This window comes from Acipenser ruthenus, chromosome 6, assembly GCF_902713425.1.
Source record: "Acipenser ruthenus chromosome 6, fAciRut3.2 maternal haplotype, whole genome shotgun sequence".
Lineage (NCBI taxonomy): Eukaryota > Metazoa > Chordata > Actinopteri > Acipenseriformes > Acipenseridae > Acipenser > Acipenser ruthenus.
In genome coordinates this window covers 11781388-11788897 of record NC_081194.1, presented here as the reverse complement: position 1 = coordinate 11788897, position 7510 = coordinate 11781388, and the positions used below count along the sequence as shown (strand labels likewise).

At 36.7% G+C, this 7510-nt stretch overlaps 1 long non-coding RNA gene across 1 annotated transcript; it reads right to left on the bottom strand.

Annotated features, from left to right (window-relative positions):
• Positions 1 to 393: 393 nt before the first annotated feature.
• On the bottom strand, positions 394 to 7264 carry LOC131737257 (uncharacterized). The gene is made up of 3 exons (XR_009328840.1): positions 7117 to 7264; positions 3004 to 3128; positions 394 to 2318 (listed from the first exon to the last, which is right to left on the bottom strand). It is a non-coding gene; the product is annotated as an uncharacterized LOC131737257 (long non-coding RNA).
• Between the last annotated feature and the right edge of the window lie 246 nt (positions 7265 to 7510).

Here is a 7510-nt window from a genome sequence, read left to right as displayed (position 1 = left end):
TTCTTCTTCCCGGTTTGGGGGGTGATAGTTGGGTGACAGGTGCCCGACCTCGCCAACAGCAAAGCATCACTCCTTCCTTTTAGGCAGGTTATGCAGACTTCCAGCCCTTGTACCATTCTCTTCATTAAAAAATAAAAATCTTCTCAAAAATAAAAAAAACCTTTACCTGCTCTGGCCTGGGTCTGTGGAGGCATTATAATCCCACGCTGGACACCATATGTGACAGGATGGCAAAGGGTTATTGAGACTCAGAGACAGTAACTGCAGTTTTAAGTGCTGGGGCGTGCATTTATTAAACACAAGTAAATCAAAACAGTGCTCACAGTGAAAAATAAAAATAGTAAACAAAAACAAGTCACGAACACAAAGACATCCACAAAAGACGATCCCTCATCCAAGTCTTCCAGTAGCATACTAGCTAGTGTGAAAGGAGTTTTATTTTAAATATAGGAGCGTTTCTCTCTCCATGCGGCAGCAATAACCTCTCTCTTAATGGAGTTTCTACCTCCCTTTTCATATCATGTGGCTGTTCCCAATTAGCACCAATTTTCCAATTTGGGAACAGCCAAATACATGTGAGAACAACATTCTCACATGTATTTGGCAGGGATAGCAATTAACCCCATCCCTGCCAACCACCACCACCAATACACAAACCAAACACTATTTACAAGCAGGGCCCCGCACTGCTACAGGTATGTAATTCAATATGTTAAAGTAACATTATTCAGCAGGTTTCATTCAATTTTATGAAGCTACATTAGTTAATTCTATAGGGTTCTATGTATGTATGTATTGTAATGAATCTCTCCTTGGTCCATGCAGCAGGAGAGGTTTTGTAAAGGCCATTGCACACTGGATCCGATTATGCATCCGATGTGCGTCTAAGAAGAAAAAAATGATGATGTGCATTCCCTATTGCATCTTGCATACTGAGTCTGTAATTGTTGTACAACGGTGATGCATCAATTTGACTGGGAAGGCAGGTGGATTCTTGTAGTTCCTGTTTTTGTGTTCAGCATGGCTCTGGAGAAGCTTATTCTCTGCGTAGCTAACCACGAACAACTGTATATTATAACCGATTATTATTAGTAGCTCCTCAAACTGAACTACTGACATTCTGAAATAAACTCAGACCCGTTCTTTGTCCTGTTTGAGCTCCTGTATCAGCCTGTGATACTCCCCCAGCTCTCTTTATGCTTCTTTAATATTGGGTGCATCCAATATTGCCTTTTTTGCGTTTTTGGCTTTGACTCCACAGGATAAGTAATACATCTTCATCATCGCTGCTGGAGCTGGTTGAAGATACCTCTGCCATTTTTTTCCTGGTGTGGTTTTTAACGCATCCAATGTGCAATCAACTTGACGGATGAGTTTTCGGATGACAGATCCAGGGTGCAATGGCCTTAATACTGGGGTGCAGGTTTTGATGAAATGCAAATACAATGAGACCTGACTATATAAGAGACAAACAAAACGTGGCCCTAATACCGAAGGCCTTAACCTTGAGTTTCTTGTAACATATTCATTACATATGATTATGAACAATTGATTTTAATCCATTATTATTCCAGAAGGTTTTACCACTCAGTTTGTATGAAAGAATATGTTAAACATCTTTTTATGTGACACCACAAATGTAGCATTGCCAGAGAATTGCTTCAATTGGGTCTCATTACAATAATCAGCCAGACAGTAGGAATATTTTACAAAAATATACATTTGCAGCTGCTAAGTGCAATACATTAATGACTATCATTATATTCTTTCATAACCTTTGGTATTTATTTTATATTCTGCCAATATGGTATCAACTTGATGGGAAAACATTATGAGGTGATAAGCTTTTTATATGTTAAGGAAGAAAAAGAATAATGCTTTCATAAACACTGTCACCCACTGAATATATTCAGAGAAACTAGAGGTTCTAAAGAAGCCATTAAAATTGTAATATATAGCTCCCCTGTCTCCTAAATCAGAGTATAAATTAGTGTTGGGCACACAGGCGTGAACAATCATCTGGAAGGTTCCAGCTGTTACAATACTGCAATAGAAGTTACTGAGGCACCATTTTCCTATCCATCTGGGAGCTTTGTGATTTGCAAGATAAAAAGCAAAAATGCTGAACAGTAACATATCGTATTCAGCATTTACTTAATCTTGCAGCCAGTTTGAAAAAGAAACACCTCACACCACAAATCGAGGACGGCAGAAACAGTTGTATCCATGGTCGGGATCCTTTTCGATACATATCCCATGGAAGCATGGCTCTGACTGGCACTCATTAATGTCACATTCACAGTGGAGCCCTGTCCAACCTGCAGGAACAAAGCAGACACAGCACTGCAGTGAATACAGACAGATCCTCTGAAATGAATATAAATTGAATTCTTTAGCATTTTCAGGTGCTCCACTGTGAAAATAAAGGCATTAAAAAAAAAACCTCAGCTAGAGATCTCAGTGTCTTTTTTGTTCTGCTTTATGAATTTCTGAATAACATAAAAAAACACATAAATTAATTTCTAGCTGAATAAGGATCTTAAGAAAAAAAAGGAACACTGATCAGAAAAAAAATTCTACAATTCTACAATGCAATTTCTTAGGACATATTATTGAGTAAGTGGAAATATTTTACTACTGTGCAGTCTGAAATTAGTTCATGTCATTCCTGACTGTCAATTACTATAAACCTCAAACCAAAAAGCACTTTTTTGAGGGTATCTGAAGTGTTGATGCAAACAATGACATATTTTCATTATAACTTAAAATACTGTACAGAATTATTGAACTAAGAATAAAGTCACAAACACATTTTAAAATAAAAGGTCAGTATGATCCCAGTATTTGTAATGCCACCTTAAGGCTGATGTTAATAAAATCAATTGGATAGGGCCCTCTCTGTCTAGAATTACATTTTAATTATGCCAATGCCTCTATCATTAAAACAGCTAAGTACCAAATAACAAAAGATGTGATAAACATTGTAACACTGATCAAAGTTACCTAGTCTACAGTGGCAGCGGTATCCATTTGCAAGGACTTGGCAGATGGAACAATGAAGACATAGCATTGAGTAGCATTCATTAATCTCTTCTTCACAAAAGTCACCATAAAACCCATCAGGACATCTAGGGAACATAAAAACACTATTCAAACTATTCATACTAATAAATTATGTATATTGTGGAGTTTTATTCAGAGAATACATTAAATACATGAAAGTCATACATATAATCACAGTATCAGGGGAAACATTCTTATACTGCTTTAAGATTCATTAGAATTAGAAGGTGTTATATAATGACATTCTACAGAATACAGTTATAACTAAAAAAAAGTTTCCAATAAATAGCTAAGGAAGGTTATTTAAGAGCTCCTAACTACATACATCTTAGATGTTTCCTGTTACAACATTAACATTACAGTTTACTCATTTTATTTAGCAATGATTTATGAATATGCCCACTGTATTTGTATGTATATACACACTCAGTGCACTCCGTTTATAAGAATTACTGATATAACAATCAACTGCATATAGTGATCAAAACCACTGGGACAAAATCATTCCTTGATTTTAAATACTGCACTTGTAAGAATCAAGCGATCCGCTTGTAAGAATCATTTCTGGGCAAACTGACTAATATGATACTGTATCAAGTGCAATGACGTGCACAACCAATAAAGCTGTTTTTGAATTTGAATTTAATCACATCTTGTGTGATTAGGCACGTACACAGCATGTGCAGTATAATCCCTGGTCCGCAGCGACTCCCATCTTTGCATCTCTGCTTTGTGAAAAACTGTGAGATTTGCATCCCAACTGAAAAAAAGCAAGCCACAGATGCTTAAATGCAGTGGTAGTCTTGACAGTAAAATACTGTACTGTACTGTCATTTTAATTCAAAGGCCATTACATGTAAAACCACACCACAGTTAAACTAGACACCCTCACAAGACGATCGCTTCTCAAGTATACTGTAGTAAAATAGGATTCTGCAGCCTTGAGTAAACATAATCGTGATCATATAACAAGTTGCTTACCCACGAGGACTTGTTTTGATGGATTGCACTCAGTGATTGAGCACCATTGACATTTGTATACTGTATTTAAACTGCTGATGCACTGAGTCACGCTTTTGCTAATTGTTATCCTATCGGTCCGCTTTTAAGAATTAACCGCTTATAAGAAACAAATCACCCGGGATGGATGTGATTCTTCTAAACGGAGTGCACTGTATATATACTGTATATATATTTAGCCTCCCCACTTATTAAAGACAGGAGCCGCTACTGCAGCACACATATATGAACATGGCAGCAAGGCAAGCACAAGCAGACAGTTAATTCCATAACCTTCAGGATACTTAATATAAATAACTAACAAAAATGCTGGCCTATTGCATTTTTACAGACATCTGATAACTCTGAAAATATGAATTCAGTATGGTTGTTTTTTTTGTTTTGTTTTTAATATGTGGGCAATGTATACAAAAAAAATGTACTTGTTCTTCTGATCCCCTGAATTCTTATATAATGTAATCAGAACCACAATCTACAGTGTTTAGCACATCTTCAATTATAATTGTCCAGCATTTGGATTATAGACTGAATAATCTCATATCTACCAATGCTGAATGTATCCTTTGTGTCAACCATAACAAGATTAACATCAAACAAAAACTAAAAGAGGTGGACTTGTTTTGAATTGAATGACTGGAGATCAGGAACAAAGAAAAGAGATGAGTTGCCTCATGAAATTAGCTCAATGAAATCAGACATGTCTCCCCAATCGCCTCATAAGCAGCACATAAAGCAATGAAAGCAAAGTATAATTATAGATATTCACTGGTATTAAAAATGTATTATGTAATAGACCATCCATTTAGTCTATATATCAGCATTGAAAAGTATGTGTCAGAACACGTGACTATTCTAAAATCCACCAGAACCTTTACAAAATGGTATAAGCAGTACTCTTTGAGACCTGCAATAGAGGTAAGGTTCAGTTTTTGTATAGCAGTGTAACAGTTAGTATAGTGCAGCAGGATACAGGGAACATTCTCCTGAAGTGAACACTACACCTTTGTGAATTCTCTGCTTGGAATTGCAAGTTCTCATATTTAAAGGTGGAATGAAGTTGCATGATCATGTATTGACTATATCCTAGTTTGAAATCTGTCAGAAAAAACCTTCAACGAACCCTAAAACTGCAGTGCATTGATAGTGCCTAGATAAACAACATCAAAAAGATATAGCAATATTTGTATTATCCAACCTGACTGTTTAAGAAACTAAGTCAAGCAGACAAACATATTTGCTAGTGATTATACCCTAAAAAGAGCTCACACATAACATTGGCTCACTTGAATTTCTTGTAAGTTTTAACTTTAGAATTTACGATTGAGAGTGTTTTCAAGCTATGCATGTAACCCAGTGAACATAAGAAATCTAGTTCAGAAACAAATGTAAATTAAATAAAAAATAATGGGAATACCTATTTTGAGTATCATTTGTAAACTTCATTTAAAATTGTGCAATTTGTCATGCAGAACGTACATTTATTGAGATAACTTCACATATACAGTGATGATTTACGATTATCTGGCCTGTGGGTAAAAATCGGACGGCACAGATTTATATATTTTCACACTCTTATTAAAAGATCTGTTTAAACGTTTCTTTTCATCTATCTCTTCAGCTTGATCCAGCAGTGATCAATTTCATTGACTGGGCCTGGACCAACCCAGTGTGTGAACATTTAATGTAAGTAAACATGTATTGCCTCTTACTCAGGGACATTATACAGAAATAAAAAGGGTGGTGGAAGGCTGTCAAATTTGACAAAAATCTGTATTGTACCTGTAGTTAATCTTTTTTTTTTTTTTAATTTGGAATCGGCAATTATTTTTTCTCATTTTCTCCCCAATTTGGAAAGCCCAATTATTTTTTATTTCAACCCGGCTCACAGCTGCCACCCCTGTGCTGACTCGGGAGAGACGAAGACGGACACACGCGTCCTCTGAAACATGTTTTTCACTCTGCAGGCCCGCCATGCAGCCACCTCAGAGCTACAGCATCAGAGGACCACACAGCTCTGGGCAACTTACAGGCAAGCCCGCAGGCGTCCTGCCAGTCTACATGGGTCGCTGGTGTGCGGTGAGCCGAGGACACCCTAGCTGACCTAAGCCATCCCCACCCGGGTGGCGCTTGGCCACTTGTGCGCCGCCTCCTGGGAACTCCCGTCCTCGGCTGGCAGTGGACTAGCCTGGACTCGAACCACTCCAGACTCCAACGACCTCCAGGCTATCGGGCATCCTGCACTTCACGTGGAGTGCCTTTACCGGATGCGCCACTCGGGAGCCCTTGTAAGTTATCTTTAAAAAAATTAATAATACCTCCAGGTATTATTATACTTATTATACTTACTTGTTATACTTATACTCAAAATTCAGTTTCCAACCAGCACTACTGAAAAACATCCAGGTTCAAAAGAATAACAACAACAACCTGAATCCTACTTGGAGTTGCTTTTGGATGTTCATAAATTGAGTTTCTTGTTTCTAATTGTTCAGGGCTCAAACCTGATAAACCTAGTGAAAGCCAGATGTTTTTTTGCATAAACATAAGCTCTCTAGAGGGGAGGTAAACCATATAATTAGGAAATTAAACAGCCTTCACTTCGTCTTAACAAGATTACTATAACGCAGTTTACCATTTATATTGGCACTTGGATGTCATTGAATCTGTTACCAATGATAAAGTGATACTAAAACACAAACAGTGCTAAAGATAAATTCATGTTTAGTATCTGCTTAGATTAACTGTTATTTGTTCTCATCATTGAGTATTTATTTATAGAATAACTGTTCTTAAAAGTGATTTTAAATCAAACAGATCTACCTCATATAAACATATCAACCTATGTCCTGAAAAAAAGTCAAATTGAGAAAGTTAGCATCCAGGATTAGCACATATGATAAGGCACAATAGAACACATTTACTATTATAATACATTTAGCTCTGTGTCCTTTAAGATGTAGAAGAAGTATTAAAGAACCAACATCACAAAAAACATTGGAGTTAGGAAAACTGTACAAAGACATATATACCAACATGTAGCAGGGCCATCCACACAAGTTCTTCCATTGAAACACGGGTGGGGGGGCATTCTCTATTTCACAGTGTTTCCCCTTGTACCCATCAGGACAAAAACATGCATATTTGTTGACCAAATCGTAACATAATCCTTGATTAAAGCATGGACTGGACTGGCATTCCTAGCAAGGAAAAGACATGAAGGTAAAGACATAAAAGGTGAAGCATGGTTCAGTAAAAACAATTCAAACTTTATTGTTGTTTTTCTTGTAGAAGCTTCTAAATTTTACACTTTAATTACAGTAGTGTATTAAATATACGTACAAAAACTTATGTTATTTCCTAATACTGTTTTGTGCAGAGATGCTGAATTATTAGTCATTTCTGTATTTGTCTTTTCCATAAGGGATCT